The sequence below is a fragment of the Schistocerca nitens genome, chromosome 7 (assembly GCF_023898315.1).
Source record: "Schistocerca nitens isolate TAMUIC-IGC-003100 chromosome 7, iqSchNite1.1, whole genome shotgun sequence".
Lineage (NCBI taxonomy): Eukaryota > Metazoa > Arthropoda > Insecta > Orthoptera > Acrididae > Schistocerca > Schistocerca nitens.
The window spans coordinates 302,328,707-302,348,811 of record NC_064620.1 but is presented as its reverse complement, the minus strand read 5'-3'; positions in this window follow the sequence as shown (position 1 = coordinate 302,348,811).

Here is a 20,105-nt window from a genome sequence, read left to right as displayed (position 1 = left end):
GGACGACAGTTCAAACACGCTTCCGAACGTCCTGATATCGCTTTTCCATGATTTCCATTAATCGCGTTAGGCAGCTGCAGGGGTGGTTCTTTTGAAAGGGTACGGCCGATTTCCTTCTCCATTCTTCCCTAATCCGAGCTTGTCGACGGACGTTAGGCACCAATCTCTGGAGTGTTGCCGCCACCACCACAGACGTCCACACCATCTGTGACAGCAGTACGTACTACCGACTAGTCAGGAGCTGTCTATGGGCTATGTAAGTCCACCACAGCAGCAGTTTTGATTGATCAAAAGCCATGATTCCAACCTTCAAAATGCTGATGACATCCAAAGTGAGGCTGATTTCCTTCAGCACACTGTTTCGAATACCATTTCCAACCATATCGCACTCCGAACTATCTACTAATTCCTTCGTACTCGTGACCGAGACACGTTCACACGTCTCCGAGAGCTCCAGTGACAGGTTCGCCGTTACTTTACAAGCCAAACGACGTCGGGACTGGCAAGTGACATTCACTAAACTAAACGAAACACCTACAAACTCCACAAAATATTGGAAAGCATTCCACAAACTGTCCGGAAACAACCCCACTCCCACCTATCGCATCCCACATAACAACAGAGCACTTCCAGACAACCTCATCACAGCCAACCACTTGGCATCCTATCTGGAAGACACATTCGCCATTCCCTATGATCCCAACTTTAATGACACGATCGACCCTTATGGATATGAACGTACCAACACAACTATCCAACCTCTCGCACCAAACTTCCAATACTTACACAGTTCTCTATCAACAGAACCAAACACGCCAAAGCCGCTGATTCCGTAGTGCCGCTTACAAGCTGGTACGTCTCTGCATCGCGTGGCTGTAGCGTCGCTTCCGTTAACATCACCAGCAAGCACTGTCGCCTTTATGAGGCGTCTACTCTGTGCCATCAGCTCTAGCTTGGTGCATTTATTTACAGACTGTCCACATCGCTGTTGCTGTGCCACATCCCTTGTGCTGCACAATGCACCATAACATCGAGCAAGAGAGTTTTAAAATAAGTAAAGTTACTGATGAAACATTTATATTTCCATCTGCCAGTCACGGCTGAGCAATGAGATTTTTGAGTGATTGTCAGTTGGAAGAAGTAGAATGTTATTTAGGCAATCCAAATTTGCAAATAAAATTAGAAACAGAAAGTCTAATATTGACAGAAGATGAGTTCTTACTACGTCTTAACGTAATGAGCGGTCACTTTGATGAAACTAATTCGATGTGTGGCAATATATATATTAAAAGCTGATAACATAGTAAAGGAGAGCAATTCTAATGAGAGAAGGGAATAAGAGGGATTAGTAATGGAAACTGATGTTGTGGATAGTGCTCTTGGAAAGGATAGACTGAAAGAAGGTTGACATCAATCATGGAGGATTTGAATCGGAAGCAATAAAGAAACAATTATAGTCAATCGCGAATTTGGTCACACTGGCGATAGACAACTGAAAGAGGATATAATACTGATGGTGTAACTGAGTTTAGTGGAGAGGATTGATCCTAAAGGCAAAATTGTAGAAAAGAGTATGGTGATTCATGCGAAAGATGTATTTTCTCATCTTAAGTATACAGAGGTGCAAGTGCCGGAATTTGTACAGGATTAATTGCAAACGGAGCAATGATAAAATGTTTGACTGTAAATGAATGTAAGGAGGGAATTCAGAAATGAAGTACAAGGTTAAGAAGGGAGGTGAATATTATCGAAAGACAAAGATTCAATTTAAGAAAACCCAAGGTCAGTAAAATATCTGGAGAAGAAAAGTAGTCGGCACAGTTTGCCAAGTGGCGTGGGACGTATTTATTGAGTTTTCCAGCGAACGAAAGTAATTCATTTTAAAAGAAGCTGTGTTCCAGACAGAAGCTGAGCAAGGAAATTTGTCAATAGATTTTGTCATGGAGCATGGAATATCTGCAAATGGTATGTTTTGCAAGGAAGACCGCAAGTCTTGCAATGAAAGTTTCTTCGCAGCTTCGTGAAACGTTATTTTTATTAATGTAGATGATTTGGTACTGATGAAGAAGGAAAGAGGCTTGTGTGTGCCAGAGAGAGCCTGTAGTGGGTAAAGCAGAAAATTGTGGGGAGGAAGGTAGAAATACGTGTGTTGAATAAGAGAAACGTGTGCGATGTACATCAACGTTATAAGAAATGTAAAATGTGTATATCAAATTAACTTGTGTGGTAGATGTAATGAGGCTTCATTGAAAGTCAACATGAGTTGGCATCTACTGCACTTATTCTCGTGTCTGAAATGGTTGCAATAATGTGTCAAGCAGTGGGAACAGGTGCAGATATGAGGTTGAGGTAAAATTTAGGTAGTAGCATAGCAGTTATTAATGATGAATTACTATATGTGGTCCTGCTCAAAGGGAGTATGTGCTGGTAAGTGTGTATTAATGTATATTAAATGAACATGTTAGTGGAGCATGTGCCTTGTATTAAGGAATTATTCTTGATGAACCAGCGGATGCTATTTGAATACTTCATTATGGTTATATGGCCCTCTTCAAAGGGAGAGTGTGCCTGACAGCTTAATCAGTGATGAGACAGTGAATGATGTGGGTAGTTTCCGAGTATTGTTGTGTAAATTTTGAATGAGTGAGTGAAGTAATTTTTGTATAAAAGTGTCGTTAACGAAATTTGTCATGAGGAAGAATTGGAAGGTCTACAATATACATGGTTTTAGATAAGGATTTCAGCGTTAGTTGGATAGAGCAAGCAGCATAGAATGAAAAGAATGAGGAATGAAGGACGCTATTGACTATGTTACTTGCATAATTACACATAATGTTCTGTGTGATTTAATTGTTTACCTTTTCCACTTTTATTTGCTGATATGCCAATTAGTTTAATTTGTTAAATTGTTTATTTGTCAGTTGAAAGTAGCTTTGAGATATTCATTTGAGTATGCATATGTGGAAGCAAGATATCACAGTGGAAGAGAGGACTGTGGGATACGACGATAGAGATGGCAGACAAGGACTAAGATTTGAAAAAGCAATGCCAGGTGATGAAATGATGGGTCATAAAACGGGTAAATATGATGGGTTGTTTGATTATGACCCAATGTAGTTTTGAATAATATTTAGGGGTTTATTATGTGCAGATATGTAAATTTCGTGTTTAGTGTTTTGGGAGCAGCACGAAATGAAAATAACGTCTGAAGTTAACTTCCTGAATGTGGGGAATAACAGTGAGCTGTTTAAGTATTTGTAATTCTAAATGTTTTCCTGCAGTTTATATGGCTGTAGCTACAAAACATTGTGGTGAGGGGGGGCGGCATTTATAGTTTGTGGAACTGTACATAGTCAGACATATGAGAAACGAGGCTTGGTATGTGTAACAGCACGTTCATGTTGTGGCGTAAATAAGGACAGAGAGAAATAAATATTGATAAGGCAAGATGTATTGTGAGGTAACGGGTAAGTTGTGGCGCACTAAAAATATTCTAAGTTCGGAGTTAGCATGGCCACACAGGGGCCTCTCGGCGGGGTGCGGCTCGTCGGCGGCTGCGTGGTGCTGATCGTTAGCCAGGGCAAGAGGGGCAGCCCCAGCGCATGGTCCAGCCCGACCGCAAGGCTGGGAATTCCAGGTTGGCGCTGTGACGAGGACTGTGCTTTGTGTCGATGAAGGAGACTTGTGTGCCAGGAGTGCTAAAGATGGCGGACTTTGTGAAACCACAATGGCAGACATTTCACAGTTCATGTAGAAATTAATAATAGCCAGAGGCATCATGATACCTTAAAAAGAAACTTGTACATTACCATTATTTGCACGACGATTCTGATGGTGTGATGAGTGTGTGATGAATAGAATGATTCTGTGATTCGAAAAGAAGTTAAAGAGGAGATGAATTTTGTGAAAGCAAATTGTGTGGAGAGTTCTGAAGAGGTATTAGCTAATAGTAGCTTTTCCAGTAAGGAAGGTTTTGTAGTAGCGAGTATTTGTAAGTCGGGAAAAGCGTCCATGTTAGTGAAGGCGGCGTAGCTTTGGTCTCGCCAGTTGCAAATAAGCGTGATTGTGTTTCAGTGGAAAGCGTCAATGTTACTAAGGGAGGCTTTGCACTGGTCCCGCCAGGAGTTGAAGTTTAAAATGTATCGTCGGAGGTAGATGATTCCTGTTTAAAGGAACAGAGTAATGGTAATTTATGTAATGTAAAAGCTACTGGTATTGGTACTTCGGAGGAAGGAATTTACGCATTCCTAGTCACGAAGGATGGCGAAACGAAACTTATTGATGAATGTGTGGATCTAGAATGTTTGTCAGAGTATGAATGTGAGAATGTATGTAAAGTAGAATCAGGGGTTAATCTGGATTAAAAGTGTGTGGAAATTGCAGTGTGTGCTGATTTTTATCCGTTCACAGCGGAATGTAGCAAGTCTGAAAAGCCCAAAATATTACAACAAGGTAGCAGAAATTTGTGTAATATAGCGGCGGAGGATAAAGTTGTGTACAATTCACGTAAAGTTAATTTGTCGACGGAGGAAAAGTAAGGTTTCTGATGTGAATTTATGTAGTGATTTAAATAGTGTATCAACAGATAAGGTCGCAGAGATGAATATTTATGGTGATGATGAATTAGGCATCAATATATTATTTCAGGAAGATAAAGTGTTTCACAGTGAATTGACATGTGATTTTGTTGAAGCCGCAAGTGTCGATATTTTGGAGGGGAAAAGCAGTAAAGTTGTGCATGCTCGGGGTAGTGAATTTGCGAATGTGTGGAAGAACTAACAGAAAATTTAGAGAGGGCTGAAGTAAATAGTATGGATGGCGATAGTTTGTGGTAATGAAGTTCGTACGAACCGGTATATGAAGGAGGAGTGTGGTTTTAGTGTGACTGATTGGCGCTGGTCCGTTATGGTTGTTACTACCGTATACATGGAAACGGGAGAGGTTTAAAACTGCTAGAGGTTTACAAAAAGGAAGGAATGAATTTGGGGCGAAGGATATATTTAATGAATCATTTTGGGATGAACATCAGATTGGGAGATGGATAGAACAGAATGGGTGTACGCTAGAATCGGAGAGGAAGGAACGAAACATAGAAAATGTTTTATTAAGGGAGAAATATTTAGAACATAAGGAGATGGTAAACGTACAGCCAGTTATTGAAATTAAGGTTGGCAAAGAAATGGTAGAGGCACTTCTAGATTCAGGTAGTAATGTGTCAGCGGTGGCCGGCCGGTGTGGCCGGGTGGTTCTAGGTGTTTCAGTCTGGAACCGCTCGACCACTACGGTCGCAGGTTCGAATCCTGCCTTGGGCATGGATGTGTGTGATGCCCTTAGGTTAGTTAGGTTTAAGTACTTCTAAGTTCTAGGGGACTGATGACCTCAGATGTTAAGTCCCATAGTGATCAGAGCCATTTGAACCATTTGTGTCAGCAGTGTCAGAAAGTTTTATGAACATGATCAAAAACAGGAAACTACTAATCTTCCCAGTCACTGGCGTTCGGTTTAAAAGGGCAGCTGGTGGTATGAGTAAGCCCATAAGATAACAAATACTTTTAGAATTTGGAGAAAATAAATTCGAGATAGAATGTTCTGTAGTGACTGGTCTTCCCGTGCAAATAAAATACTTTGCTTAATTGTGTAGGGAACTGCCTGGAATCTGAATTTCAGAATGAAAGAAGGCAAGAAAAATTTAAAAGACTTTTAAAAGGTAAAAATCAGATTGCTCATGCCATAGTTACTGAGGGTTGTGGTGAGGAAGTCGATATGCATAACAGAATTAAGGTAGTGATAGATGCAGTCAAGAGTATATAGAGAATGGTGAGAAACAAAAAGGTGTTCTAACTTGAAATTAGAGGTAGTAATTTTGGAGGGAGAATTTTATACGTTTTACGTGGGGATCCATTAGTAATTTGTTAGCTTATTGTGGCACTGTACATGTGCAAGAGGGGGAAGTTTAGGCTCTGAGGGTGCATGGATGTCAGTGACCTTGTGGATTGAAGTAAAATATGTATCGATTCATCCTTTGTATAAGAATGTGGCAAAGAATATAGTGGTCAATTTGAAGGGTATTAAAATTGTAATTGTATGTGCACGCATTTTTTTGGTTTGTGGAGTTAGGAGGAATTATTAAAGTCAATTAAATAGAACTAGTGGGAATTTGAATCTACTGTGATTCAGTCGTTTGCCTTGTGACTTTGTTCGTAACGTATAGTTTTCTGCTGGAGGGAATCTTTAGCGGATTCCTGGTTGTGTTTGGAAAATGGTTTGTTGAGGGTTTCTACTTTTGGTTTTCGTTGTAGATAGAATTGTCACGATAAACGGTGGAGCTCGCAATTCAGAGGCAGACACGATTTCTGCGAGGCGCTTGGTGAAAAGACTGATGTGAGTTGATCAATAGTTCGTGCTAAATTCCGTCTGAGCGTGTGTAGTGCCACAGAAAATATTAGTGCAAGAAGGCACATAACTGAAATGCAGGGATTTTTTAACATGCCGATTCGTTCATAATTTGTGTTAGTTTACATTATTTCGAAAGTCATGCTACTCCCACAACACTACAAAAACTTTGTAAACAATACTGGCCTGGCGTTTTAATCATTTAATTCTATTCTTTGTAATTTGTTTTGTATGTACTTATGTGAACTTAAGGGCGCTACTTCTGAACATTTTGGCAAGCCACAATGTTAATAAGTGGAGGTGTGTGAGATAACAGGCTAGTTGTGTCGCACTGAAAATATTCTAAGTCTGGAGTTGACATGGCCATGTGGGGGCTTCTCAGTGGGCCGCAGTTCGTCGGCGCCCGCGTGGTGCCAAACGTTAGCCAGGGCAAGAGGGGTAGCCTGACAGCGTGGCTGGGAATTCAATGTTGACGCTGTGACGAGGACTGTGCTTTGTGTTGATGAAGGAGACTTGTATGCCAGGAGTGCCAAAGATGGTGGACTTGGTGAAACCATAATGGTAGACATTTCACAGTTCATGTAGAAATTAATAATAGCCACCGGAATCATGATACCTTAAAAAGAAACATGCACATTACCATTATTTGCACGATGGTTCTGATGGTGCAATGAGATTTTCAATGTCTTTATTAGTTTAAAGTTTAGTATCTGACTGTAAATTATACAGGTAACATCTAGCAATGGATTTCCAAAATCTAAACCGTTCATACGATTTTGTCGATCCATGTGTCTTTAGAAAGCTATTAGTGTAAACCTAAATTGGTATGAATTACAGGCATTTAACTTGAATAGTAGATGAGTTATTGGAGGTCAAAGTTGCCGATTACTATTGATTGTATCAGACCATAAGTACTCCACACTAACACGAAAAAAATGTTTGCAGCATGTTTATAAATATTTATTCGTCTATGTCTTTTTTATATCCGACCTATACTATTCATGAAGAAATTGGTCAAATATTTACTGTGTTTTAGGAAGCACAGAGACATTAGGCTACTGGCGTATTTTTGTTCTATTCCTTTGATATATGTTTATTTAATTTGTTTATGTATTTAATAATGTACGTTAGAACGTGTTTATGTGCTAGCTGTAGGAATATTTACTTAATTTAAAGTTATTTAAATGTAAATCCTGTATTTCATAAGTGTTTCAATATGTTTATGAGTGTTTGCTGGCATGAAGAAATGGCGGGAGCGCTCTAGTCATTCACAGCGCTCATTAATGGCGAGACTGGATGGAACTGGGGGAGGAGTGCTGGATGGGCAGTCATGGGAAAGACTCGAAGAGTGGAGCAGCTTGCGCGTGGTCGTGGGCGATAGAAATATTTCGTAGTGCCGACTTGTGCACCTGGGAGATTTATGTGGCTTCTGCAGTGAAGACGTAGTATGTGTTTACAAGCGAATATCTCGCGAGCTATGTTGTTATTCATAACTAAATAAGTGTAGTAGGAATCTATTGTTTCCCAGTTGTTCAATTGCTGGATCTTTGACACCAATAAGTGTTTTGCAGTAGTAAACGGCATTCATAAATGTACTTCTGCTATCGTACTCATCATTTAAAATCGTTAAAAGTAGTACCTGCAAGTTTTATTTAATTGCAACCTTTAATTTATAAATCTCTATGTCATATTCAAAATTCGCAATTGCCGATTGATAGGAACCTCCGACCATTCGATTCATGTGTATATTCATATTGTGTACTATAGACTCAGCAGTATTTGGCTTGTAATGCGGCAACTACGTATTCCAGTCCCTAGACAACGAAACCAGCCAAAACGTTTAATATTTCAACACTGAATCTGAGGGTAGGTAGTTGAGGGCCACCTCATCCACCAACACATTTCATTTTATTTATTTGGAAGCCCACAGTATAGAGATTCAGCTTGTTTATAGAACTATATTGTCAGATGAAATTATCTTGTAGGGGTTGACTGATTTATATGAATGTTTGACGGAGCTGGAGTTGTCTGTCACCTGGGGATAAGATTATTACTTATCATTTGGATTGGATCATTAAGTAATTAATGGGGATTAGCATATATATGTATTAATTTAAACATGAAGTTATGGGGTACTACAAAGTGTAGAAGAGACTTAGAAAATATGTAGATATTTGCATTTGTGCATTTATTCGTTCTTGTTGCTTAGATACCCTCAAATGATAGTGATGCATGTCAAGAATGTGATAGTACAGGGAGGGTTACTGTAGCATAGTCTCTGGGAGTCATGAGCTGCTATCTGGGCAATTAGTTATTTCGAAATTTAGTGGTATTTAGTAGAAGGTTTTCTCAATATGAAAAACTTATTATTACAGCACCACAGTTATGTCGTTATTAGTGTAACAAAAGTGAAGTGCATGCTAAAGACAAAAGTGATAATAATAAAAAATACGATTGGGACTATTACAAGCCCATTATTCAACTAATACAATGCAATACAAAAAGGATTGATGTAGTTACAACATATGGTTGATTTTATGAATTTTTATGTATATGTGTCTATGTTATATGCATGCAAATATTAATAATGCACTCTGCTTCACCAATTAAAATTCAATAAGCATTTTGTGGCACAATCTGGAATTAGACATAGTAAAGTAATTGCATGTACTCATGCATCTGACTTGTGCTACTTTGTGTCAACTGTTGTAGGCTAATATGATGCAAAGTGGGGGTATGGACTAGTATAAGCAGTTGGTGACACACATGCATTGTTCATTAAAATGGAGTTTCAGGTGTGTAATATTGATGACTTATGCAGTGACGCAGAGGGCACAAGTACGGGAACTTCGTAGTGAGTAGACCCAGGGATGGGATGACCATATGCGAATACTTGGAATATTCACCAGTAAACAGTAAAACTAATTTCAAAGTAGCTACAGCAGTACTGAATAAATCATTGAACTCGTAATAAAATGACGATTCCAATAAAATTCGCAACACCTATGTGGGACCAATATTATAAACGCTATTAAAATTTCTGTCTAAAAGTTGTTTAAAGTAAATATATTCACGATAACATAAAAAAATCATCAACAAAGGACATGCCCTTTAAAAGAGAAAGAAGACAGGTCGGAATGAGAATATGTGGCTTGCTATTTCAACTTTTTGTGTCTACTCTTTCTGGTAGGAAAGGGTCTTAACAAATAGAGAGACAGACAGACAGTCACTTAGGAAATGACAATTTGTTTTCGTGTGATATGCTTACAAATTAACAGTTTCGGATTTTTCTCTTTACTTTTATTGTAAAACCCTTTCTTCTTGATAGAATTTCATTATTCAGGACCAACTGGAAGTGCCCTATAAGGTTTGAGGGGGTTTTAGAGTATCAAAATGAGTGACATTAATGGCCATAACATTTTACATCATTGACTTAGAAGCTATCGTCTATTTTTGAACAGTCGGACCTACTCACAGGCAGGCAGACTGACACCATAGTGATCCTGTTTATGTTCATTGGTAAGAAAATTTAGTAGCATACTGTAAGGTTGTAAGAGCACTAGGTGACTAGAATACACTGCAGCATGGTGGAGAATAGAGTCATAGATTTGACTAGATTCCTGTAGTTACAACTTAAGGCATGAAACTGTTATTTAAGAAACATTTTCGAAGTATGTATGCAATTTTAATCTGTGCATTAATGGAATGTAAACGAACTATCAAACTGAATATTGCTCGTTAATATCAGTAGTAGTGTGTGGTGTAGCACCATATATCGCTCGTACAGAAATCTTACAATAACTAGTGAGCTTCATACAGAAGGTGGATAAGTGCTCCTCCCAGAGAGATGTTTGTCCAGATGGTCCAGCTATTTGCTAGTAGGTGTCCGAGAGGTGTCACCGTCGTACAGGTGACAAAATATTTAGTGCGCTATTCTAAAATTGAATGCACGTGGCGTACTGTATAAATCGTGACCCAGAGCTGACGTTCAAGTTGAACAGTTTGCAGAATACTGGGTGAACATTCAATCCACAGACAATCTATCTGTATTTTGCCGTTGCTATGTTGCTGTGTATTCCATAAGCTGGCGACTGAGAGTAGTTGTCCTTAGGTGTGAATATAATTTTGTCTCCAAACTAAATCGGATACGGCAGTTGAAACTGTATGCAACGAGTGACAATATATCTTAAGTTTCATTTGAAGACCTTCTGTCATTGGTAGTTAGCCATACCTGAAACCAAGAGTCCCCTCGCCGTACACATGTTTTGTACACTTATATTCTGCCTCAGCTTCTCTATCCGAGAGAACACAAAACGTCGCTGCAGGGGAGGCGTGAGTGCGGCAGCAGAGATCGTCAGAAGCTGAGTGCAACATTCGTGTGCTGGAAACTGCTCCGCCACGTCATGTGCTTCAAGTGGGGCTCTGTTATTTTCGTGGAATTGTGTGCTAGTTTGGATATGTGTCTCGTAGTGTGTAGTGTGAACACTTGTATTGACCTTTGTGTTGAGAATTATTTATCAAACTCCCGTGAACCAGTTACATGGCGGAATTTGCTGACATTAATGAGTGAGTGCAATGGACAATACCATTCGTACATAGTAAACGTTGCCGTCTTCTCTCTACTCACTCTAACTGCAATACTGTTTCTAATCCTAGGTGATTATTGTTTGTATTATCAGCAACATCATTTCAGGTAACTCGTTTCTTTTTTTCTGAATAAATGAAACACTGAACATAAAACTGGTGTCATGGTACATTCGTGTCCTAAGGACTATACCCGATTCTTTTACTTAATACTCCAGATTTACATTCATTGACTGTTCCTTAGCCTGGTTTGCTATTATTTACAGAATATCTTAAAGACACAATGCAATATTGCACAAATAGACCACTATGTTTGCGAGCAAACCATTGAATTTTTGAACTGGTTGTTCACAGATTAGATAGAGGAAAAGTATTTCATCTGCTAATTAATTTCGCTTAATATTGTTGACATAAACCAGGTGGTATTTTGCAAACGGTTAGCTATCTTCAGAAGATGAATAACCGGTTTTCCACACGAAGTTGCAAGAGGGGATGTAAAATGCACACTAGCAACACCAAGAAATGCGCTTCTGCAGCAGTGAAGTTTGGTAACACCGAATATAAATTGAAGTGTACGTAGACGATGTATGGGTCAACCAAGAAGAGAATAAAGATGAACATAGGTAGATGGAATAACTAATAAATCAAAGTAAGGAAAAAAGCCGTTTGTGGCACAACCTGACTAAAATGGGATCTTTAAATAGGTTTCATTTTGAGATTGTTTTGGACTGAAGTATACCACGTCCTTCTGTTGATCTTAGTTACAAAATAGGTTTATCAATGCACCAATAAGCTGACACTTTCTTGCATATGCTTCAATGTCTGTTAGTGGATATATACCAATCATTCAAATTTTATCCTCTGATGCAGGATCGTCATTTTGCACCCATCGATGGATGGTATACCAACAGGAAATTATCTTTCTGTACACAATCCATGGTCACATGACTTTGTACCCCTTCTTCGTTAGTAACTCCACTGAGAAAAGTATATAATCTACTTTCACTTCGGTTTTTCACTCAAAATACAATATCGATATTTTTCTATAGTCTTTCTGATTTCATTGTACTTTGTACTTCCCAAAATCTTTAAGTCGTTATTTTGCTTTGTCGTTGCCGTCGCTATTTATCGATCTCTTTCTGATGCATCTCATTGGGGTTTCGCAGATAAGTTGTTTTCGTATTAATTTATTTATTCTAAAATTTACATTTGACAATAAGCGTCCTTAGAAAGTCGCTCCGTAGTCCCCAGAATGTGTCTAACGTGGAGAGTCCTCAGGACCAGCGCGTAGACGTAGTAGTCTGTAACCAAAGAAGTGGATACTAACAATTTCGCAGTAAGAAATTTCTGCAAATGAAAACATGAAACCATCTCCATTTAGAAGAAACAGATGCAGAGTGTAGTGATTTCCTTTTGTAGGTGGTAAATGTTCCTTCAAATGTTCCCTGAATCATGAAGAAACGCAAAGTCTTACATGTATCAGCCAAGATAGGAGCTCATCTGATTACCGCGAAGAATGAGTTTCCTTTAATCAAATGGAGGCATCTTTAAAGTGAGTTATAGCTTTGATACGTGTTTCATCAATGATTAGTGCGCCAACATATTGAACTTTCCAATGTAGATTTCATTCACTTTGTTTTGGTGTATAAAAGACTAGCCTTTGTAGACACGTTATGACACCCTGAAGTCAGTCACCGATCCGATACGGGAAGAAAAAAATGGCTCTGAGCACTATGGGACTTAACATCTGAGGTCATCAGTCCCTTAGAACTTAAAATTACTTAAACCTAACTAACCTAAGGACATCACACAGATCCATGCCCGAGGCAGAATTCGACCCTGCGACCGTAGCAGTCGCGCTGTTCCGGACTGAAGCGCCTAGAACCGCTTGGCCACCGTGGCCGGCGATACGGGAAGAAAATGACTAGACGCTTTTCAGTGCAAAATTTCTGAAGAGGAAGTAACTATATCCCAGATTCTACAAATTATGGAATATTCTGTCTTACAGAAAAGTTCAAGAATAATGTCACAGGAACAGTTGAGCAACGGGTAGCCTTACTAGCAGATTTCTTAACACAAAGCGTGAAACTATTTCTTGCACTTTCAGTATTCAATTCAGACACTTCCTTTACCAAAATAGCTAGTGTTTTACAGCAGATGATACCATCCATGAATGTTATTACCACTTGGTGGAACACAATTGAACATAATGGGGACTCAACTTTCCACTCTAACTCCAATTCAGTTATTCTCAAACTTCTAAAAGTAGAAGGATCTCTCCTATTCACAAGTCGTTACATTTGTTATCATCGATGTAAGAGAAGATGTTGACTAACTGAGCAGAGAGTTTATGTGTATGTGCACAACTGATATAAGATAATTTGCCTTACATTAGAGAAGTGAATCATCTCCGCGAATCAGATCTAAGAAATGTCGTAAACAATTGAACCTGGAAACTGGGTTTGAAATTATTCATGCTACACGTTACTAATTGTAGAATAAACCTTGAAAGCGTCGAATTGACGTTGACAGTTCCGTACACCGAGTGGTTTCACAGTGTCATACGTTATAAATGTGTCTCGCAACTTAGTATATGAGGCTTGGTTGAGGAAACTATGCATAAAAATATTTTCTATCCTAGCATAAAGCTTCTGGAGGAAACAGGACTGTCCTCTTGGTTAATGCTATATCGCAGACTGGAGTCTCTTTTTACAAATAAAAGACTGTCGTCGATTATAGCTCCTGGCGATCTCAGTTTTCCGGTCGCTCTCAGCATTGTAAAAATGTAGCAGGTGGCCAACCATCACTCTGAAACTGTAGCGACAAATGGATTGCTGTTAGCATTTGCCATACATTCGCCACAGAAATACCACTTTAATTTATCCGTAACAGAGACTTGCGATATACAACAGCGAAAATCAAAGCAACTTTTTGGGAACTAATATAAGAACAGGAGAAAATCACAATTTACGTAATACACTCATTTTACTGGGCTGCTTTCATCTTGCCTCAGATTAAAAAATAATATAATAGCCTCAATCAACAGGAAATGTCTGCGGAACTAACGTACAAAATGAAAGAATACTTCACGATTATTAATATGTTCATTTTACTGATGCAGTTTCGGTTTACTCCAACTTAAAGAAAGGACACTGGACGGTGTCATATATTTTTCTTGGTACTACGAGTAGTCTAACTGTCCCTAAGGTCCCCATACAGTTGTCGACTGGAGGTCACGTTTCAACAAAAAATTCTGAATAATTTAGACATCACACATTCTGTGCTACAGTGAGCTTTCGGTTCGTGCAGATGTGGGGTTATGCACGAACTCTGGTATATAAATGATTCACAGCTTTCTGACAAAAGTTGGCTCTATTGACGGACAGCACGCATTAGGCACTGTGCCAGTAATAGCTCGCTACCATGAAGATGAATGCGCGTTGGACACCGATCGTATAAAGCTCTGAATGTAGCTGGTAAAAATGATGGACTGAACATTGCGAAAGGACCTCCGACCACCTACATCTACGAGGGTGGCCGTGAAAGTAATTCACCTCATTCTTTTTCTCAGCCGAAAACAATGCTACGAATGCGAAACGTTAAGTATGTATTATTTGAAGCTTTCTAAGTGAGCGCGCCAAGTTTCCGTCACTTCCGACAAATAGCGTAGCTGTGAGGCAGTTTGAAAATGGTGTCTGAAGGTGATGTGCGTTACAAGTAAACGTGGAGTCATTAAATTTTTCACTGCAGAGAACGGAACTGTGGGGAATATTCACAAACACTTGTGCAAAGTCTAAGGAGCGTCTGCTCTTCACAAAACTACAATTCCCAGATTGAGATTTTCACTCTGCAGCGGAGTGTGCGCTGATATGAAACTTCCTGGCAGATTAAAACAGTGTACCGCTCTCCTGCGAACCTTGCAGAACTAGCACTTGTAAGGTGTCAGGCAAATCCAACACCTTCCATGAAAACCCTGACATGATAAGCAAATCAACTAGTACGTCACATAGCTCCGAATAAATCGTGACATTAAATCAACCAAAGTAATACGAGTAACCAGTGAGCAAATGGAATACCACAGACTAACACAAGACTGCCTAAATGCATGTCATACCTTTCCACTGTGAGACAGACGCAGTTCCGAGGGGAGAAATGAGAACAGAAGCTGAGAGCAGAACCATGTTAAGCTAGAGGGCCCTACGATAAGGGACGGACACCTACGTTGCCAGCTAACCGCCAGGACCACCCCCCAGCCCATGTTAAAAGCTAGAGCCCTCCAGAAGAACAGTATAGATCTTACGATATCACTAAAAGGGCCACACCAGCCGCAAGTTTTAGCGTGAGACTTTTTCGCGTCTCTGTTACGTTGCAAACGTTAAAAACATTGCCCCACCACGAAAAGTATAACGTTTCTCATTGGATAGACAGAATTTTTGTAGGTGGAGATTCAGGTTAACATTGAGACACTGATTGGTCAGATGAAAACACAGCCAGATAGATTTTTTAAAACTAACTTCGGTAAATTGTAGTAAGGCGAAGTTAGGAAGAGGTGCTTCCGAGACGGCGAGCTGTATGGAGCTGTGCCAGCCGCCGCCCCCTGACGAACACCGACAAGGTAATGAACGCACACGATGCCGCATTTTTGAGCGCATAAGGCTTCACTCAGAACTGCAGAAGTCTCATCTGTTACATCCCCTTTTTACGCAATACTAGTGTCGATCGTCAATTAAATCTCATGGTATTCACATTTACTATGTAAGTTAAAATCTGAAACACAATGATTTCTCTGTTATATAATTATTGAGAAGCCACATCAGCCACTGTAATTTACGACAAGTTAGATAAGTAATAAAAGATAATTGAGGGTCACTGTAAACCATTTTGATAGTTTTCTCTTTTTTGACACTTAATTTAAACCTAGATTATAGATGTGATATGGCATAGGTCATCCTTCGATCAGTTGTAAATCTTGGAAACCCACTCAGGGAATATTCGTTCTCTTTTTGTTGAATGCAGTTGGTTTTTATCATCCTTTATTAAAATATTATATTTTATCAATAGTGCAATTTATAAACAATGTTTTGTAAGTAGAATGAAATTTCCAATGGTAAACTTAACTTCTCTTTCGATGTTATTTTACCAGCTAACTAAATATAGGGAAGCCTTGAACCCCTTCCACTAAATTTAGTTGGTATTAAGATTCTTTTACAGGGAGTGCAGTGGGGCTGACGCTGAAATCATTAAGTATTTGGTTATATCATCGCTAGTGTCACTGAACTCTTCTGAACTCTACATGTCATGTGTGGTCTGGCGTCTCCTTACCAGCAACAGGTCCCAGGTTCAAACTAGTCAATTCCCTAAGAAACACGCTCAGAGCATCATTGAACGAAAGTGGTAGGGAGACACGACATAGAACAATAGACACCACGCAGAATGTTAGAGAATGGCGACCCTGCCAGGATGGTAAAATACCATGATTGAAGGTCGACCACATGCCTAACTAGGTCAGAAAAATATCTTGCTGAAAAATTTTTGTAACAAAATTTTTTTCCTAAAGTTATAAATAGTCGAAAACAGTAGCTGCAGCGATAGATAGTAAGAAAGTATTCAAGAGAACGAGAGACATTCTAGCAGAGACTATAGCATAATTAAGTTATGAATTTTGATATTGTTAGAATTAAGTTTTCTCTCCAATGCAAGCGCACAGGTGGCGGATACATCGTTGAAAAGTTGGTTCTGACCCAACAAGTAAGTGAATGGATTGTCAAGTCGTGTGTGCAAAAAGTTTATGAAACGCGTGAGATCGTATGAGTGCATGTTGACGCGAAGTAGGGCGCGTGAATTGCTTTTAAAACTGAAAATAAGGTATTCGGAAAGATTAGCAATGGCAGATCGAGACCTTGACCGAATTGAGGTAGAGACCAAACATGAAGATGGACAGAGAATAGAGGACAGTACAACAGACGATGCAGTATCGCTAGAAATAGGACAGATAACTCACCATAACGAGGACAATGTACGCCATGGCACAGAAAACCTAGGTCAGCATAAGACAGAGGAGCGGGAAAATAGAGAGACAGCCGATGAGGATTCTAACTTGCGTCTTGAATACGTAGAACCCATAGTACAAGTAATCAGAGCTCCCTCACCACAGAGTACAAGGAATTCGAGCAGAAACGTGTCACCGCACAGTTCAATGCAATCGGTTGCGAACCAACACTTGGGCGAAAACACAGAGCGTAGGACGTCGGAAGAAAACGCAATAGGACCCACCAATCTGGCAGAATTATTACAATTAATGACGGAAACCATGACAAGACAAAATAAAGAAATTGCGAACCAAATTAAAATTCAGAATGCAGAAACGACGAAACAAACTGCAGAAACCACGAGACAAATGCGTGCGATTAAAGAACAAATCAAAAAAATTCAGTTACACCTAAGTCATATTGAAGACGAGGCAAAAGAATCTCGAGAAGTGATAGGAAACTTAATAAAAGGTCACAATCAATTGAGAACAGATATTGACAAGGTACAAGCGGACGTACAAACATTGCGTAATGACACTCAGGACGAGATCAAAACATTACGTAACAACACCCAGGGAGAAGTCAAGAAACTAGAGAAACAGATAAACGTAATTACTAGACAAGCAGCAGGTACAGCGCGTAAAATTGTTGAAAACAGTGTGTTACAGAAACGTATCACAAAAGCAGCGCTGAAAAGATATGATAACCGCATAGTCAAAATGGAAGCGCAAACGAAGCAACAATTTCAGAAATTGCGAACAGAGTTGTTGCAAACCATTGAAGAGCGTAGTGAACAGGATCGAACAAGCACTGAGTCTGCAACCACATCCGTATCTGTAACAGCACCGGAAAAACAAGCAATTAACGGAGATATCATGATTTTCGATTCCAATCACAGGCAGAAAATAACATACGTGAAATCAGACAGCCTGCACCGCAACAAACACGTTTCGTAATTCTTGATGAACAAACGGCACCACAAACACATGCAGAACCACAAATGTATGTTTCAAGACAGTCTGGATCGTCGTCCAGTGAAGCGGCAAGGTTAGCCAGACAAGATACCGAACCAATACCTGACAATGGAAAGCCAGGTCGCGAAGATTATAGTGCAATGCCTTCAGCTACACGTTCACAACCGATGGAAGAAAATTATTCCGTACCACTCCAACGATACTACGCAAGGGTAGGCGAAAGTTACAGTGGACAATATCCAATGGATCTACCACAACCGGAAAGAACAACGGGAGAAATGATCAGAAACAAAAGTGGCGAAGAATCGCGAATTTCATATGGAACTATGAAGAAGTACGACGACGATCATTTCCTCACAGTCAGAAAATTTCAACACTTTCGAGAAGGAAACTCATTACATCCACGAACTTTTATTGATCAGTTCCGAGTAGGATTACCAGAACACTGGACGCTAGCACACAAATTAGACTTTATATGTGCACACATGTCAGGAACAGTCGCAGAAACCATGCAAAATGTTGCAGCGACATGCCGATCGTACGAAGATTTCAGAGAGAAGTTTCTCTCACGATATTGGTCCAGCGAAGCACAGAACAGAGTGAAGTACGAATTATTACTGAACCCATATTTTGAAAATTCAGGAGAGAAGAGTCCCGTGAAATTTTTCGAATTAATGGCAAAGAAAAATCAATGCTTAGATGTACCATACAGTGACGGAGAGTTGATTAAATTATGCGCGATGAAGTTACCATTGAAATACCAGCAATCATTAGTAGGTCGCGGAGGCAATGACGTCGAAGCATTTACAGGTATTCTAAGGGAACTAGAGTTAATATTTTCGGAAGATGACGCAAGAAAAAGACGAAGCGCGCGTGAAAACGAAAGCAAAAAGCAGTGGAATCCACAAGACACAGTACGAAGAAACAATAATTACGAACCACGTGATAACTTCGCACCAAGAAACGACAACAGATTTCAACAAAGAACAGGTTATGGATTTAGAAGACAATATGGCAGTAACTATAATTCACCTAGGAACGGCAACAACCATTACAGAGGGAATAACGACAACCGGAACGGGTATTGGAGCGCCAATAGACCGACAAATTATCAACAAAGAAACCAATATCAACAAGCGGAGCAAGAAAAGAGAATACAGATAGAAGAGGTGGAGGTAAGACCACCAAACCCCGAAAAACGTTCGAATTGACAGCTAAGCACCCATGCAAAAGAGAATGATGCACCGACCCAGGACAATTGCAGCACCTTGAACAAAGAAGTAAATACCTTATCACGAGAAGAGAAGAAGGAAGAAAAAAATTCGCAGACAGGAAAATAACAATATCGTGTTGGGACGAAATTAATTGGGAGAATACTGACGAGGAAGATGAATTACCAGAGGCATGCACAACGAATGTAGGAGGAAAGGACGAAGTAATGAGTATTGCGAAGCTATTTGAGATGGAAACCATGGAAAGCGAATTCAATGAGGATAATGCGCAGTCGACAGAAGTTGAAAATAAGTTACTAGTGGGCACACAACCCAACGTATATAATGAAGGAAGTTATGAAGCGATAATTAGAGCATTTAGATGCGATTATGTGGAAGTAGCGACGAAGAAGGAGAAGATAGACAAGGCTGAGGAAAAAGTAGAGGATGTTGAAGAAAGCGTAAATGAAGGAAGAAATAGAGAAGAGGAAATAAAAGAGAGTGAAGTAGCAGTCGAAGCTTATCCTACAGAAAGTTCGAATTCACAAGGGAAATTCCTGAAAAGACTCAAGTATGATTCAGTGGAGGATTCGTTGATGCAAGAAGAAGGAGAACAGAACCAACCCTTTCAAATTCAACCAATTGTGAAGGCCATGGTAAATCATATCCCAGTCAATATTGTAATTGATAGTGGAAATGAACTGACTGCAATCTCAGAAAATTTATTCATGCAGTGTAATGCCAATGAGGAATTGCCAGTTCTGAAAACACGTAAGATTAAAGTAAGAGGTCCTATTAGAAACAATGCTGCGGAAGTTACGAGACAAACAAGGTTAACTCTTTCGTGTCAAGGTCAAAAGATCGAAGCCAACTTCGTGATTATACCTAAAGTAACTGTAGATTTGATTATAGGT